We start from the raw sequence: 18,959 nt of genomic DNA, 5'->3' as shown, positions 1-18,959 counted from the left end.
GCCATAGTAGTCTAAGACTCCTTTACATAATCTCCTTCTACTATCCAAGAATCAATGTCAAGTAGCAACTCCAATGTCAAGAAGAAACTCCAATGGTTTCCTGCATTAGCCAGAGTACTGCCCAGCTTTGCCCTCCCCAATACAAGGCAGACATGGATATACTGGTGTGAGCCCTTAGTCATCATGAAGATGACTAAGTGACTGGATTATCTCTCATATGAGGAGAAAGCTGGGACTGTTCAACCTGGAGGGAGCTAGGCACTTCTCTGTTCTACCCAGTGATAAGTCAATAGGCACAAGCTGAAATATAGGAAATTCAGTATAAACATAAGTATGTGTTTGTTTGTTTGTGTTTTTGTTTGTTTGTTTTTTGTTTGTTTACAGTGAATGCCACAGAACACTGGAACAGGCTGCCCGGAGAGTTGTGGTGTCTCCATCCTTACAGATAGTCAGACCCTAAATGAATATGGTCCTGAGCAACTGCTGTAGGTGACCAGGCTTTGAACAGGAAGGTTGGATGAGATAATCAGCAGTCCCTTCCAGCCTCAACCATCCTATGATTCAGTAACTCTGTGAAATGAGATGTTTTAGTGTGGGGAAAAATGGATATACTTTAACTGTCTCCCCTAGGAACCACTGTGCATTACCATATCATACAGGAGTAGTGGAGAAACAAAGACTTACAGGCTCTGAACACAAAAGGAAACTAGTTCCATGAGACCGGTGTCTGAAAGATGCATCCTGAGAAATAGAGTTCAGCCCCTCATTATTGCAGGTCATTGTGATAGCTAATGCCTTTTCTAAGTGTCTTTGTTACAAACTAGATCCAAGCCTACCTATGAAGTCCTGATATTTCCAAGCTGAAAATGGGAACCCACTGGGGACACTTAGAATGATAGGCCAGATTCCCCATCTTCACAAAAATGTCTCTGAAGAAGGATGGCTTCCTATGTACATTCTGGTTGAGGGTGTACAGTGTGAGGAAGATTTCTTTACAGAATACCAGGTCAAACTGAAAAGCACATTAGAATTTGACTGTTTTATTAAAAATAAGTTATAAAAGAAAGAAAGCTGAAAAACCAACAAAAGGAGCTCTAAGTCTAATAGCCTCTTTCTTCTGATAGATGGAACAAGTATTCAGGCCAGAGGACAGAAACTGGCATTTCACTGTAAAATGTTATGTGGACATCCAATGTAATTTCTTTCAGGTCCACTAAATAAATAAATAAATAAATAAAATTTGAAATTAGAAAAATAACAGGAAGGGGTAAAGAGATTTAAATGTTGTTAATAAAACAATGCTGCAGTTTAGATGTTCTTTACAAAATTGTGCCCAGTATCTACTGTCTCATGATAAATAGGAGCGGTATCGTGTGACACTTGTGAACAATGGGTGAAATGGATATTAGAAAAATCTCATTTATCTTCTGCTTTATTTCTTGATAGAGGTCCTTGTCACCATGGCTATTATGTGACTAGCCCTAGAAAGGCCACCTCATTAGTTTTCTTTATCAAGATAACAAGGTCTCCTTTAAAGGAGAAGCACTTATATTTTTGATACAAATAGAAAATAGACTATTGTGTGACTGTGTTGCTACCTCTGTTTTCAATGCTTAAATATGTGGGTTATGTCTATAGCTATAATTCAGTTGAAATTAACATTGCTGTGATGAAGAAGGTATCCCTGGAAAAGAAATATAAAAGTGAAATTTAATATGTGTATGCATATATTTGCCTCTTCCATTTCTTTCATGCATATGACATTTCTAAAATAAACAAATATATACTAAGAAAAAAAAATAAAAGAAAGCAACTTTCTGTAAATTCTGTAAATCTATTTTCCCCTTTGTCTCTTCCACTCACAAATACATCTTCCTCTTGTCTGACAACCACTTTGAAAATTTTCCTCTGTTGCCACCAAAGCAACCATGTGAGTGTCAACAAATCAGTAATGATTTAGAATATGTCAAAAGAAATTCAACTTTTTTGTCTCATTTCAAAAATCTTAATGACAAGTAGATAAAGTTGGACAACACCATCTCTATTGGTTTTCTCTGAGTTTTGATGCGTATTTTTCACAGAATGAAAGAGCTTGCTTCCCTTCTGCAACAGGCAAGGCAGGGGAAGAAAAGCATTATTGCTGCAAGACCTGATAGTGCCAAATAGTTGCATTAGCCATGTATAGCTTTATGCATAGTTAAGAATATTTGGGATTTGGGTGGTACAGAAGATCAATGATTACAAAATGTTATTTTTTTAATCTGCTCTGAATTATGATATAATAGTAATTAACTCTCAGAATACACTACTAGCTTTAAATAGGTGATTAAATGTACTCTCATTTGATAATTTACTAGAGAAGAGCCTTAGAGGTAAGAGGACACCAAATGGATCTGACAATACTATTAGCTTACTGTATAAATCACAGTGACTCATTTCATTGCATTTTAAATGAAGATAAAATATTAAAATGCAAAGAAGAAAAAAAAAGCAATTACAACATTAAATTTAGTAATTTTAAGACATAAGATCAGAAAATGGAAAGCTAAGACTCTTTTAGTAGTAATGTATATAAAATATATGTTTTCATTGATCCACCTAACTGATAGATGTTGTATCTGAACCCATTAAAAATACCCTACAGTTATGGGCCAACTACATTTGCTAGACACATGGAGTCAGAAATTTCTGTTTGTCTTATATTTACAGTTTTGAATATGACCAAATAGTAATGAGAGTTTTGGCCTTTCCTTGAGGTTGTTGCATGACTGACTGCAAGCCTTCTGTGAGTAGTTTGTCCATGTGTTATGTCCACTAAAGAAATGGAGTGGTGGTGTTCCAGAAGCTCTCTGTGAAAGCACCAACAAGAAAGTATAGATTCCGCTTCAAACAACTTGCTAGTACATTGTTTGAGTTAAGAGATGCAGAAAGAGTTCAGCAAAAGATAAAATATATCTTTATGTTGGATGAATGGTCATTGACAGTATGCATCTCTCCCGCTTGAAGAAAACAACCCCTAAAGAAATATATATTTAAACTGATTGAATAAACCACCAATGCAGCATTCCTTGATGAGCTACTTTCATCTGGATTGAACTTGTGTTCCTTTAATGTTGGTATTTAGAGGAGTCTCTGTTATCAGTGATTTTCTTTTTGGAATTTCTCAGTGCTTAGGAAATAAAGGTGTCTGAGATAGGAATGGAAAATGAACACTATCTCTTCTTCTCACAGTCTGTTCCTACCTTTCTAATTGTTCAAATTTCTACTTTAGGAGCTCCTTTTATTTTAGAGCCCTTGAAAGTTACATTCCTATTCCATTGGAGCACAATCTTTCCACTCCTGAATAAGCTTTGTGTCATAAAGAACTCTATCACATCACTAATATGTGTAACATTGGTTATTATATTGTGTAGGTCAGCAAGTCATTAGTAAAGGATTCATTTGAGCTAAAGAAATCAAAGAAGCACCTGAACTTACAATATTTTTTCTTTCCTAAATGAAATAGTCTACTGGGACTCTGAACATTAGTGTTCAGGCCAACGTCACAACACCAGAGAAAGAAGAGAGATAGTGCAAGTCTGTTGGAACCGTGTCTAAATGGACCAAGCAAAGTTGGGAAAAAAAGCTGGGAAAATGCAATACAGATGTGGGAAAATAGCCTAAATGTGCATAGAGTACAGCTACATGTTGACAAAGCTAGGAATAGCTCAGCTCCACAGAGTCCCAGTTCTGGGAGTAATCTAGCAAGTTTGGTGGGTGCTCATACTGGGAACCAATCCAATTTGTTGATCTTTCATAAACCAGTCTATAATTAAATATAAATAAATACCATTCTGTGTTTAAAAGACACTTGTTTGAAATATTAATGTACTTGGAGACAGGGAAAATATTTTAAATGTTGTTACCTAGTGTTGCATATATCGATCACCCCCATTGGTCTGGGCAATGATCACATGGAGATAAACCTGAGAGATAAACCATAGCCACTCATTACATAACAAATCTTTATCTATTTACCTCTCAGAACATTAGATCGATCTGCTCCGAACTTTGGTCTTTTCACAATCATAAGTATTATTGTTTCCCATTCATAGCAACTGCAGAAATAGCAGGGATACTGCTGATAGAAAGACCGTGACCTTACTTATTACACCACCTGTGTACTCTTGAGAACCCTATAATTGAAACATTATATGTTGACTCACCTTTTTCTTATGATGTATTGTAACTTCTCAAGGCTAGAGTATTCAATCGTGGATTTTCAGAGTTGTACCAGTGAAACAGATTTTAAATCTATTCTACTCTGAGAGAAGCTGATCCTCCTCAAGAAACTCTCCATCTTTCCCAGATATTTTATTCCATTAAAACCAGAGTTTTAAATAATTCCTTTCTGTCTTATAGTCCAGCTTATTCTAGAATCACATTTTACTACAAGGTTTTCAATTAGCCATTAGGGAAGGATTCAAAAGTGTAGGTGGGCCATTCTAGAATAACAACACTGCAATCTTTGTTCAAAGGGATTCAAAACTGCCTCAAAGGTCACTCTACCTTTCTTCCAGCACATATAGATACAAACATATCCTCCCACTACTACTGCACTTGCAAATGTTATCCCCTCTGTTTCACTTCTCTCATGCAAAACATCTCATGTAGCAGCTACCTTCATCCCCTCTATGCAAATCTCTCCCCAAAACAGGGAATGAAGAAAGTGTCTAAAAGTGCTCATCTGCCAGTGGACATACACTTGCAAAGATAATCTGTGCCATTTGTGTCCCCAGGAGATACCTCCTCAAAGGAGGCAGTCATCATATGTAGATTGTCCTCCAGAACAGTCACCCAATGATTTAATGTGAATGACAGAGCTGGAACTGTAGCCTAATAAAACCTATTAATCCTGAGGGGTGAAATCAATATGGAGAGCAAATTTGTTTCCAGCCTGACTAACATGCTTGCATATACTTTTGAGTTTGGGCCCTTGTCCTATCAGATGCTTGAAGGATACCAATAGCCAAAAGACATTTCTCCCAGTTAACTCCATGAATGTTTCCCATTTATTGGGGCTTGCTGTAGCAAGCTGGGAAGTAAAGGAGTATTGAGTATGGCTCATCTATCTCCAACAGCTTCCCACTCTCAGGGGAAATGAGCTCTCTTTGCTAGCAGAAAACTTGGTGATTAATGCATTTTCATCCTTACAACATTTTCATCCCTTTCAACAGTAGCCAAAGGGGGGAGGTGTTTTAAGGACAGTTGTTTCTCTATCTGTAGAAAATACATTGCCTCTAAACTGATATATAAGATAGTCCCAACGATAACCAAGTGATGTTTTAGAGCTTCTGATCACCCTGGCCTTTTTTTTTTTTTCATCAGTTTATGCTAGTTAATTACTTGCAAACTCTACTGAAAAGCACATCACCTTCTGTAGGAATAGCTGGGGAAATATGTTATAAGAAATTATGGAGAAAGCTACTTACAGGTTAGAAAACACAGCTGAAATATTCCTAGATTTTGGAAAGCTTGTTCACCTGGTAACTGGAGATCTCATTAAAAAAGAAAAATGAATCATTGAAAATTGAGCACCTGGAAGCACTAGTGTTTCTAGGCTGATGTGATTTTTGTCCTGTCCTCCCTTACACAAAATCTCCCTATTGCAACTATAGCACCTTCTGGTCAGTACTGTTGAAGGTTTCTAGAGAATTTCCAAACACTTTTCAATGAGAGACTAATCAATGAAAAGTGCTGTGGAAGAACTGAACCCAATTCTTAGCTCTAACAACCGCTGAACAGGTAAAAGGGCACAAGTTCTACTTCCTCAAATATACTTAGGTATCTAGCATCTACTAGTTCCACAGTGAGTTATTCAAGAATCTAACTTCAAGGATTGCACTCTAGATCTCTTTATGACAAATGGGATGCTGTTATAGATTTTAAACTCTTTGAAACCTGCTAAGGTTTAAGGATTTATTATTGACAATGACAATTTATTATTGACAATTGACAATTTATTATTGACAATGGTTCTGAGTGACAATGGTTCAATTTCAATAATTTTTTGAAGAACTCATTTATTTTTAAGAGTCAACATGTCCTCCCTTACCTAAAGTTCTTGGCATCATATCCAGCTTCTTTTCTCTTTTCTCTGGAAAGCTGTTCCAGAACACTGCCTCCATATTGTAGGTATTTTAAATAATGTCTTCTGAAAGAATGCATGAAAATTATGTTTGGCTTTGGTTACTAGAGAAGTTAACATAAGCTACTTAGATTACTATTATAAAAATGTTGTTCAAATGTTTTTATTTATGTAAGTCTATACAGAGAGCTTGATCATGAATGGCTTTTGATCTTCAAGTTCTTCTTGACCTCATAATCCTTTGGTTTAAATTCTTAAGGGAAAATAAAAGCTCATTAAATAAATCATGCTCTGTATAGAAATAATTTTTCTTTTTTTTGCATAATTAAAGACTAGTCTTCCTGTTATGCACTGCTTGCTTCTTTCAATGAAACATTTCTTCACATCCAAAAACATATAAAGCCTTGAATCTGAAAGGTCTAAAGTCTGACAATGTGTTAAAATACTTCCACTGGAGTAATTTAAAATAGGATGTACAAATTCCTACTTATTCTTTCAACCAGATTGTAAAAGAATTGCAAAGGGTAAAACCCACCCTACATCTTTTGCTGGTCTATGTATAATTACCTACTTGGTTTCTACTGAAAATAAATAAATACTAAGAATAAGTCCCAGAAAGTACCAGAGAAATCCACTCTCTACTGAAGTGACAGCAAAGAATTTCAAATTTTGAAGAATACTCTGCCACCACAGTAGCAAAACCTGACTCAGGAAAAGGAATCTAGCACTGTACCATGGAATTGCAAATGTAGCTCACCCTACCAAATGTGGCTCATTTCATCCTCTAGAGTTTAACCAAGCTACCAAGTAAAGTAAGCAAGTAGCTGTTATTGATGAAGTTAATAGTGCTGGTGTTACTAGTTAATCAGTAGAGAACCCTGTATTTCAGCTAACCTAGTGTTCATTCTTACAGATTATTATACTCAGGAGTATTATGGTCTGCAGTCATCAGCTGATGGTAATTATGGAATCAATATTTTAGATGAAAGAGAGATGGAGATTGAGTGGATTGAGCAAGGTCACTGTGATCCCCAAATGATTTGGGGATTACATTACCCAATTCCCATCTCATCTCCAAAGCATATTTATCTGCATAGTGTATTCTTCCTTTGAAGACACAAGCCACAAACATTACTGTGAAACTTTTCTTTTACTATGGGAGTGTGGTGGTGTACTGCTACCCTCTGCTGGAACAGACATGGACCAAGCAATTTCTCCACTTCCCCCATATTTCTTTTGAAAGAACGCTATGAATTGCATCATATTTTCTTGTCAGGTATTTAAAAAATAAGACATGTGAATGTTAATTTAATATCATACTTTAAAAAAAAAAAAAAAGCGGAAACGGGAGTTTTCTTGTCTGTTTGTAATAATTTTTATTATAAAACTAATAGAATTGTCAAAGGTGAATTTTCCTGGGGTGAGATCAGGGAGTTTTGGTGTTATTGGTTACAGAGTGTAGACATCTGGGAATTCCTTGGTTGCTTCAAATTTTTCAAGTATTGTGAGGGCACTTAAACAAGCTTCAAATTATGACTTTTTTAAACACATCTAAACCCCACCAAAGAGCAGATAACAGCAGAAAGAGACACTACGCCAGCAAGTGTTCTTTCTTTGCATTAGCCAAGTACTTGGTATTACTCACACTATAAAACAGAATTTTCTGCTTTGTTACAGTTGAATCAAAGTATTTTGAGTTATAAAAGCAAACAAATGAAATAAAAAAAAAAAAAATGGACAGTGATAAATCATTTAAAAAAGATCAAGAGATCAAGATTTTTGCCTATATGCTTGTTCTAAAGAGGAACAATAAGTTCCATGCTTACAAATCACACTGGGTACCTCCATTTCTTCTTTCCCTGTTTAAATGGACTGCTTTCAGGGAAATTATACTTGTTCTTTTCTAACTACCAGGCTTTTCAAAAATTTTTAAACCCAAAACCAAGAGACTGAAAATGTCCAGTCCCCTCTGAAAACTTGGGTTTATTTTTTATTTTTCCATCATCACTAATGCACAGAATGAGTCCATTTTCTCCGAGATAAAAAAAAAAAAAAAAAAAAAAAAAAAAGGAGCTATTAAGATGGAATTCTGACCATATGGGAGTTACAAGAAGGTCTCAGAGCAGGAATATTCTATCATGTTAATTGATTACTGCAATATGTTGCACATGAGGAGATGAGGAGAAGGAAGGAAAAAGAATGTTATAAAGATGTTCCAGCAGGTCTCGTCTTTGAGTAATGCAGATCATTGAGGATTTATTGCCCAAGAATTTACTGCTTTTATTCACATTTGGCTCTGATTTAAGGATCTGATCCAGACTCTACAAGCAAATGGTAGACAAAACCTTGACTGTACTTGAGAGAGTTTCTTTACAAAATGAAGTTAACTATTACAAACAATACTTAGTTTATCCAGGAAAATCAGGTCTTTGCAGCTAGCAGGCTGCAGTTGCTGCATAGCACTGATTTAAATTATAGCATGACATGCACTGTTACACTTTCATGATCATAGCCCAAATAAGACCACCAAAGTTTTCTTAATGACAATATCTGATAACTTGGGTTTGCATTAGATAAGCAGAAATAGAGGACATTAGCATGGGTAATCACCTACTTGTAATGTATTGTTCATATTTATTCTTAATCCAGACAGTGTGCTTTGTTATTTCTGTTCAAAAAATAAAAATAAAATAAATAAAAACCTTCATTCTCTGTATTTGATCTTTAGCTATACACATCCAAAAATATCAAAATGAATATAACTATAGTGTAAGCAAAGGCAGAACATAAAAGTTTGGACAAGAAGTTGTACCACAAGTTAAAAGATGGGTTAAAGTTGAGGCTTGGTATTTCATCATCTTCTCTAATAATTTGGAATTTAAAGCCAGTTTAAATTACTATCATGAGACAGTTTTCAATAAAATCAGGGTGACTGGACTTATGAGCCATCTGTGCCATATAATGAAGCTTAACTGAATTGCTGTGGTCAAAGTACTGAATTAAAGGGAGTCAGGAGGGGGACAAGCGAGGAGAGAAGTATAGCCTCTAAAACCTCTATAAATCTAGCCTCCCTCCTTCCTGCTGCCATCATTAGAATCCTACTCTGCCACTGAATAATCTCAGGTAGGGCTTTAGCATTTGACAAATGAAGGCAATTTGAGGATTTTATACTTGTGGATACATTGTAAGACTTACTGTGTGACTTAAAAGCATTTTTCTTGTAAATCAAATATTACCTTGGAAAATAACAATACTGGGAAATGAAACCAGTGAGGTGCCACTCAAGACTACAGTTCTGCCTTAATCATGTTGCTCTCTGAGAATTTGAAGCTTTTAATCATGCCAGGCTGCCACGTTTTGGGTTAAAATTCATGGGAATTTGCAGATGTTATTTTGACCACTGGAGAGATCACTTACTAATACAACAGGGACTCTATTGAAGTCATGGAAATTTTTTGCATTATTATTTTTTGAATGTACTACAATGACTGCCATGTTCAGAGCTACCTGAATCTATGCACGACAAAGTTAATGAAAAATAGGTTTAATTTGCAATAATTTTGACTCTTCTTCTGAATTTTGTTTGTGTGCTATGCATTCACTACTGATTCAGAATAAAAACAGCATACTTTGAATGCTGGGTATCTTCATAGTAATAGCTTGTGTCAATTTTTGAATTCATATTCTAACTTTGAATTAATAACTGTATAAATTAATTCTTACATCTATGTTTCTTTCAGTATCTGATCAAGACCAGTGTGATCTTATGATAGGACACAGAACGTTTAACTACTTAGAGTTTCATTCAACGAGTCTATTCTTTAACTTTCAGATGAATTATCAGATAAACACCTATGAGATAGCAGTCCAAAATATAAATCATCAGAAACTAGTCTTATTTTGTTTTTCTCTTAGGTTTAAGGACAAACCTAAGGCTGGCAACACACATCGAGGATAATTTCTGTCTCCCTTCCCTTCTATTCATGTATGCAGTTATATAGCATTCAGAAGGTTCGGAAACCTATAAGGCAGATAATATATATAGAAAAACATTATAGATATGAAACCAAACAAGTTTCAGAAATTGTATCTACTAGTTGCTAGTGCACATAAACACTGAGAAGATATGCTTTAATTTTATGACCATGTAAGTCTGATTTTATGGAATACATTGCATGAGAGTCTAAGCTTTTGAATATTCTTTCAGCAGTAATATTCCTCCTGTTGACAAATCTTTTAAACACCTTATGCAAACATCACTTTATGCAAATTAGATTTTCAGAGGTGCCATGTGAGAACACATGCACTAGATCCAAATCCATAAGAATGCCAGGGATAAATGCATGTTGCCAAGTCATGGCCAGATCAGAACAGTTTTTAAAAATCAGTCTTCCTAGAATGTAGATTAATTTCTTTAAAACATTACTTCCCAGACAGATTTATTTCTGAGTATCGTGTTTTGAGTTCGTCCTAGTTTGTATTTCTGAATCCAGCACTATCAGATAGATATTTGAAAAGCCAACTTATTTCCCAGACACTTAAACTAACCTACTCATGGATATACATGGCTTGTAAAAATACTTCCATATACCAATCTTAATGAGATTTTGCTCTACAGCCTTCTAGTTATGGGCAAAACAATCCGATTTTGTGAAGCCAGTGTGTATGCTTTTAATCTGAAATAGTCTTGAGCATTTCTGTCTCTCACTTTTGCACCTGAGAAATATTTTTTGTTACAGGAAAAAAAATGCAATAAAAATATTTTAACATTACTTAATTTTCTGAACCTCATGTGGTTTCACTTGTGAGTGAGCAAAGACATCTTACTAAAGTTCCAGTCAAGCAAACAGAGCTTTCCAGAAAAAAAATACCTAAATGTTAACAACAGTTGCATCCAAAACATACCCCAGTTAATATGGAACAGAGAATATATAAGCTGTTTCTGGTGCCAGCACAATGCCAAACAACAAAGCATATTTTATTTTTCTCTCAAGGTGTTGAAATTGTTAAATTAACCAAATTCAATTAGTTAAGTAAAGTATACAGGACTATATCACCATAATTGTAGTTGCTTAACCTTTAACTGCTATCAATTTTTAGAGCTATAAAGTTGCTTATATATAGCCTGAGAGCTCATCTTCAGACTCCCTAGGTGCGTGTTATAGATGTGCTTACACAACTGCAAGTGCTTCAGCAACTACAGTCAGCTGACACGCATCTTGTCAGCTGACACATATTATATGACCTTCTGCAAGCTTTACTCTTATTCCATTTGCAAACCAGAGCATATAGTCTTAAATCAGCATTGGGATGGTTTAATACATTTTACTTTGCGTTTACAAGAGGTAGGAATGTACTTAGTGTTGCACTCAGTGGAAGTTTATCAAAGAACTGACATTTACAGTGAACAACAAAATATGAGCCCCAGACTAGATGACTTCCAGAGGTTCCTCCCATCTCCCATCCTATTCTTTTTTTTTTTTTTTTTTTTTGGGGGGGTGGGGGAGATTATATGAATTATGTGATTTAATGACTGAATTGCATTCAAGATTGCAAATAGTGAACTTTAACATACAAAGAAAGTAACCAGAGAAACTCAGATGAAATAACCAATGTGTTGATGTAATGCCTCTCACATGTAGGAACTCTTATTTGAAAGGAAAGGGATTTCATTTATTAATGAATATTAGTGCGTACAATATTCAATTACTAATTAATAAGGTGCCCACGCCAAAGCATTATATGAAAATATCTGTAGCCTAGGCTCACTAACCAGTTATGTCTCTGAACTGCATGTAGCTCTTAGTGCTGCAAAAGAAAGACTTAAAACTTACCTGAAGCAAAAATAGATTGTTGAAGAAGGAGGTGTGGGAATGGAAATATTATAAGATTCACTGGTATGGTAGAGGCTATAGGGAGGTACATTATAGCCCCAAGCTTTATGGCTTTAAAGGTCCTGATTTGTTATTGGAAAAATTATATTTTACAATAACATGTTGCTTTTTCGTCCCAGACTGTTGGCCTCATCCAGTTCTGAGCAAAAGCTTGACCTTTCCTAAACTATGACAGGTCAACCAAAAGTTGGATTTTCTAGTTATAGAAAGAGTAGCAAGCCTCTAAAAGACAAACCAGGAAACCAAATGATTAAGAGCATTTATTCTCAGTCCTGTAATACTTGCTTGCCTCACATTTATTCAGAAATACAAATACGCATACTTTACAAAGCTAAGCCAAATTAAAATGGTTTAAATTTTGATTTAAAAGAGTCTAAAACTTCAGAATCACATGGAGAAAACTCACAGTGTGAGTTACAGATTTAATTATTTTTTTTCAAAGAAAACACTCCATCCAGGAAAAGAAAAACAATTTTTGTTGAATGCAATAAGCATGCAGGTCAATTTACAGTAGAGGTGCTGTTCTAAAGAATTTAAGAGCCCTGTATTGTCCAGGGTTGTTTGTTTGTGCATATATATATATATATACATGCATATGTGTGTGTGTATATATATATAATGTAGTAGCTATATAATATATACAACATATATAATTAATTTATAAAATAATGTAAATTTTTAAATTATGTAAATGATGTTCTCATCTAGTTTCTGATGTGAGTCTGTCAAAAATATGTACTACCCTCAAAAGAAGCTTTTTTTCTTTTTTCTTTTTTACGTGTTTTTATTATATTATATTATATTATATTATATTATATTATATTATATTATATTATATTATATTATATTATATTATATTATATGTTATTTTATTTTATGTTATTTTATTTTATTTTATTTTATTTTATTTTATTTTATTTTATTTTATTTTATTTTATTTAGCTCAGTTTAACTTCCATTAAGGTGGTACTGAAGTGCCCATTTGATGATCTGGTTCTTTATAGGCAGATAATGAAGAGGATCTTAGGTGACAGGACATACCAGACAGAGATCATAGAATCATTAAGGCTGGAATAGATCTCCAAGGTCACCTGGTCCAAACGTCCCCCTACCACCAGTATCACCCACTAAACCATTTCCCTAAGCACCACACCCAACCTTTCCTTAAACACCACCAAGGACGGTGACTCCACCACCTCCGTGGGCAACCTGTTACAATGCAAAACCACTCTTTCTGTGAAGAAATTTTTCCTAAATTATGATGAGACAAATGGGAATGGTCAGAATTTAATACACACAAAGTGAACAGCTTCTGGGAGTAGAAAAATGGATCTTTTGGTCCATGTTTTGCTTAATTAATAAAGGAAGAAACAACTCACTGGCATGACACCAAAAGTAACTTACCTTCTCACTTCTTTGTAGCCTTATGTGGGATGAGTAAGAGTTGCCTTCATTACCAACAGATCTTTATATTTTACCTAAATACATACTGTGATGTGTGGGTGTATTTTACGTAAGTGTTTCCCTGACCAAATGCAAATAGAACTTGAGCAGTAATGACAGAAGATGGAAGCAGTAGAATTAACTTAACAGCATTAAATTTGTTACAAAGTCATGATTCCAGATACAAATCAAACTACTAATGTCAAAGGGAATAAGAAGCTTGAGAACTTTAATGTCAACATATCTAATTTCATTTTATGAGCCTTTCAAGACACAGCAGTGCATATCCAGACAAAAAGTAGTAATTTTAAGCCAGTCTAAGAAATATTATAGGCCGATAATTTTGAGGTAAATATTACCTATTCTGTATTTTTACCCAAGATTGGTTTTCAAATAAGCTAAATTTCTTTTAGTGCTTATATGGTCTTTTCCTTCCAGATTCAGCCTGCAAAAAGTGGAAACGACTGGTTTAGGCCAATCTCATGCTAACTGTATTTTAAGAAGAAGCAGAGTACTAGAAATGTCCAAAGAAAATCCTTAGTACTTCTACTTTTGTTTTTTACTGTTTTCAGGCTGGATCATTTTATCTCAAATAACAAAGCTCCAAATATTTGTGCAACTGTTCATAGTTTACTTTGTCCACATCCTGGGGCTTCTTATCCCTATCACTTAGCTGAATGTATATTCAAGTAGGATTATGCTCTTGTCCTTAATCAGAAACCCATAGCTTACGACTGGGACAGCCTGAGATACTGCACATCACTATCAAATTCCTTTCTCTTCTGATATGAATTTGGAGAGCAGGTGCAGTGTTACTTCGCATTTAAGTTAACAAAAGAAAAGAATCCATTTTAAATATTGTGTATTCGCTGGACAACAGTTATTTTCAGTGTCATTCCTACCCAAATGCAATTTATTCTCTACATTATGGAGGAAATACTCTTTGATACATATATATATGTACCCATTGTCTCAGGTTTAATCAGGACTCCAGTTCTCAGGCTCGTTTTCTGCAATGAGGCATCAACCAAGTCACCACAGAGACAGCAACATTACAAATTACTGAGTATATCAATACTTTCTATTCCATGCAGCTTGCACAGGCAAGGCCTGCTTCGTACCTGAATTACAGCTATGGTCCTTAGTAGCTACATATATATCAGTGAATGAAAGAAATAAAACCCAGTCCTATCATTTTACATTGCCTTTTTGAATCTTGCGATATTGGCAGCATGTTAACTTTTGTTTCCTAAATTTGGAGTAGAACCACTGAGTACTAAATTGCATTTAGAAACTGCTGATTTCATATTGCTCACTTATAAGCATCGTTAGGAGCATGCAAATAGGTTTTTTGAAAATGTTGAGAAAAATTACATGATACACTTTACATATGCTTTAACAATGTGCTTTATGGAAGTGCTAAGAATCTTTTTCTTGACAATTTTTTTAATGACTATTCTACTTCCTTTTACTGACACACCTATGTGGATAATTTGGTATTTCACTCCCATCTTTGGTGAGTCAGGTGTGTTTTGCTTTAATCTCTCATATTCGAAGCCAATACAGTCTTTGGTGATTACCTTCATCATTCTCTCTCTAATATAGTTCAGTATACAAACTGATTAAAGTGTACAATAAATGAGATAAGAACTGCGTTCTTCTAATCCCAAATTATCACTTCAGACCCCAAACATGTAACTGAAGGATCAAAGGCTGACTTTTTATCATAAATACAATTCAAAAACAAAGAAAACCTGAATTATTTTCAAGTAAATAAAATCAGGCTAAATCATTGTAAATCTATAAACATTCCTCTCACATAATACAGTGTATTACAATTTATTTTGTACTTTTCTTTGTTAGGGCTACAAATAGAAAGATCTCAAGGTGTTAACCAGCTGAACAGGTAAGAGTCAAGTTTTACCTCTTTTTCAAATTATTTATTTTATTTTTCTACTTTATAAAATATATGATTATAATAAAATTATAAGATTATAATTTAATTATTTGATCTTGTTTCCAATTTCTATAATCTTCTTTACTCTGATATTGCTCATTCTTTGCTACGTGTTTTTTCTTCTTTCAGGAAATTGTTGAAGTAGTAATTCCTTTTAGTTATTTCTGCTGTGTTTAATACTTGTTGTTTTCCTTGCTTTAGCTAAAAATCAAATTTATCAATAAAATAATAGCTAACTAACCAAAAGAAAAATAATAGGAAAAAAAAAAATCCTAGATGTATGTGAATTTAAATATTGGGACACAATAAAATTCATGGTAGATCAACAGTGTAAATATCCAAAATGTGTTTTCCAGAGTTTTAAAAACACTTTCTGCATTCTCTCTCCTTCACCTAAACATGCACAAATGCATACAATGAGATAATGCACACAACTTTAGTATAGTCGACCTGTGATCACAAGAACTTTGTCAACACAATTTAATCAATAACTGAAATGGAATAGTGGACACCCAAACTGGAGTTAAATTATACTTTTTCTTTCTATTAAAAATATATTTATGTATATGTTTAATTACTGTTTACAAGGAATCAAAAGTTAAAAGATAAATGACAGCTAGTTAAATATTTATTTGACTATCACTTAGTAAATACATAAATCTTTCCTTCTTTTCTTAGATATTCAGCTCTTTTTAACTGAATAACAAGGAGTAGGTAAGTTACAATGATAAATGATGCTTTCCAGTTGCATATTCTATTTATAATCTTTTCATTCATTAGGGTTTTTAATTTGTTTTGGGTTTGTTGGTTTTCATGCTCACATGTATTTTTAAAGAAATAATTTATTACAGTTCATATTTCTTTCTTTTCAAAATTATAATCCAATTACTTTCTCAGTAAACAAGAATACCTCCTTTTCATGTGAAATGAACTACCAGCAAATGTGGTTTCTGATTAGACAAGCTAATTTTGAAGGGACAGATGGAATCAAGCAATGAACTGGATAAAAATAAAAATGGAGCATACCTTGTTAGATAACAAATGGAACAGACTTTGGAGACGATTAATGCAGGAGATACTTAATGCTGAGATATATTGAACAAGCTTTGTCTTATTTATTTGTTGCTATAAATCACAGTTAATTTCCTTAGATAGCATAATGGCACCTTGCTAAAAATATGACATTTCTGTAAATGTATGCCATTGTTTTTTGTTTTCTCCTACTTTGCCTGCAAATCCCAGCACCCATTCTAAGAGTTTGATAGGGAACTGATAACACTTTGTGGCCCAAATTCAGTCACTTTCATATGAGTCCCAAATGTGGCAATATTATTACCCTAGACTCCCAATAAGTGATAACACTGAAGAGGGAACCCCAGAAGCCACTGTGGTTGCACTGAGAAGCTCCACAACTGCTTCCATCAAACACTTAATATAAGAAAAACTCTCACTTCCATAGTCTGAAAGAAAATAAAACGAAGTGTAGACTCCTATGTTGCACAAAAGTCTGAAAAACAATACCATGTTCATCATTACAGAATCACAGACTGGTTGAGGTGGGAAGGGACCTCTGGAGGTCACCTGGTCCAAGGCCCTTGCTCCAGCAGGGCCACATAGGGTAGATTGCCCAAGACCATGTCCAGATATCTTTGGGATGGATTAAGTCCATTCCTTTCCACATGTATTTTTGTTCCCTGTATATAAAATCCTCCATGGATGGAGGTCAGCATCAATATTTTATCTCAGACTACATGTATTTATGTACATGTTTGAGCATATGCTTCTTTTGAGAGTCGCATTAGATAACAGTATAACATGCCAATCTCAACTGCAGTCAAACAGGGGTGCAGAAATTTGTCTGCAGCCCTGTGATTTCAACATGCATAGGCACAGGAATCTGTGTCAAAGCACCTGATTTGAGGATTATGGCTTCAGTTATTAACTCTTTATTCAGTTATAAATTATTATTCAGTTATTAACAGCAGCACAGAACAAAATAAACTCCAAGGAAGTTTTGCCACTTCTATTGCTTAGGAATTGTACCCTGAATATGTATTAGATATGTTTTTGAGTATCAAACTATCAAATCCTGCATATTTTTCCTATATTTTTATGTTTGTTTGCTTTACCAATTATATCTTCATAGCCTATATGCCAAGTGTGCAGCTGTGCATAATTTTAGTTCCACTGCTCTGGGAAATCCACACCTAGCTATATTGCTAGAAATTAGTAAAGACAGAATGACTCTATAGAATGTTTTAAAAATCAAGGTAATTCTGACTTCTGGTTCTTTTTTTTCTCTTCATAACTTGATAAGGTCAGATTTCTACATATGTAACTGAGATTAGGAGAGAATAAAACACCAGTTCAGAATCTATAAGCCAAGGAAATTTTCGTATACATATATAAATATCCAGTATGGGAAACCAGTCTAAAAACATTCAGGACAAATATTGCAGGAAAGTGTTTGGTAATTTCATTCTATGTATAAGCATGATTTCCTAGCATGATTTTTTTTTTCACTGGGTTTCTGAATTTTGCACTGAATTATGTACAGGTTACCAAGCCTCAATTTTCTAGGCTTGATTTTGTTCAAGTCTTAACACCAAAGCAGCACTTTCTGGGGGTATGTTGGAAAAATTGTATCAGAGCTAAATCAAGTGATCTGGGATATTTTTCTGTATATTGGACTCTAGGATAATTTTCTGTATATTGTTTCTTTGCTGGAAATAGTGAAGTTCTGTTTTTAAGATGTATAAACAATGTTGTTCTTTAATAAAAACTTTCTGAAGTAGCAGACATTTGAGGGGAAAAGTGCTTATTACTCTTATCCTTTTATGTTCTTGAAATGAGTATCTGTGTACATATTTCTAAAAAAGAAAGTTTGTAGTAAAAGTATCCCTGGCCCATATTAATGACTTTCCCCCAGAGAAAACAATCTTTTAAAGTCAAATTTTGGTTAACTCCATAAGTCCAGGGTCAAAATTATCGGTTTTCAGAAATTTAAAAGGTGTGCGATATAATCAAAATGATGTCTTTTTATTCCGAAGTGATGCAATTGGCAATGTAGTTAGGAAGGAAAACTTATATCCCTGTACAGTCTGTCTGATGTTATTTTTTGTTTTATCTGAAGCTAGAGAAATTGTATGTAAGTCCTATTTGTCTTACCTTCAAGAAATAGAAATGCCTTTTTTTTTTTTTTTTTTTTTTTTATCTTTCCTTAGCAATACTTCCTGGGCAATTTTCTAGACTGCTTTCAAAAAATAGAAAAATATTATATGCAACTATTAAGAAACCAGTTTGACATAATTCTTTTTCAGTGTATTGTATAATTTCATTTGGTATCATACAGCAAAATTTACTGCTGTGAAATAACACTATTTCTTCATCAGCTGCCAATATACTGGAAAGTCACCAAAGCAAGAAGATGATACACAGTAGTGTAGGAACTGTATTGTCAAGATGCATTTGATTCCTGTTGACTGGGAGCCGAGACGTATTTTGTTTAAACTCATGGCTATGAACTATGTAGAAAAGG

The 18,959-nt window shown here is 34.3% G+C and overlaps 1 protein-coding gene across 1 annotated transcript in view; it reads left to right on the top strand.

Moving 5' to 3' along the window:
* The window catches only part of CELF2 (CUGBP Elav-like family member 2), a 558,673-nt gene that overhangs the window by 94,666 nt on the left and 445,048 nt on the right, over positions 1-18,959 (top strand). The window contains exons 2-3 of the mRNA XM_068670066.1: positions 15,328-15,370; positions 16,100-16,135. The gene's annotated coding sequence lies outside the window, so the exon portion shown is untranslated. The remainder of the gene's footprint in view (positions 1-15,327; positions 15,371-16,099; positions 16,136-18,959) is intronic.

This window comes from Anas acuta, chromosome 1 (assembly GCF_963932015.1).
Source record: "Anas acuta chromosome 1, bAnaAcu1.1, whole genome shotgun sequence".
Taxonomy (NCBI): Eukaryota; Metazoa; Chordata; class Aves; order Anseriformes; family Anatidae; genus Anas; species Anas acuta.
The sequence above is the reverse complement of the archived record's forward strand: the minus strand, read 5'-3'. Positions and strand labels throughout refer to the sequence as shown.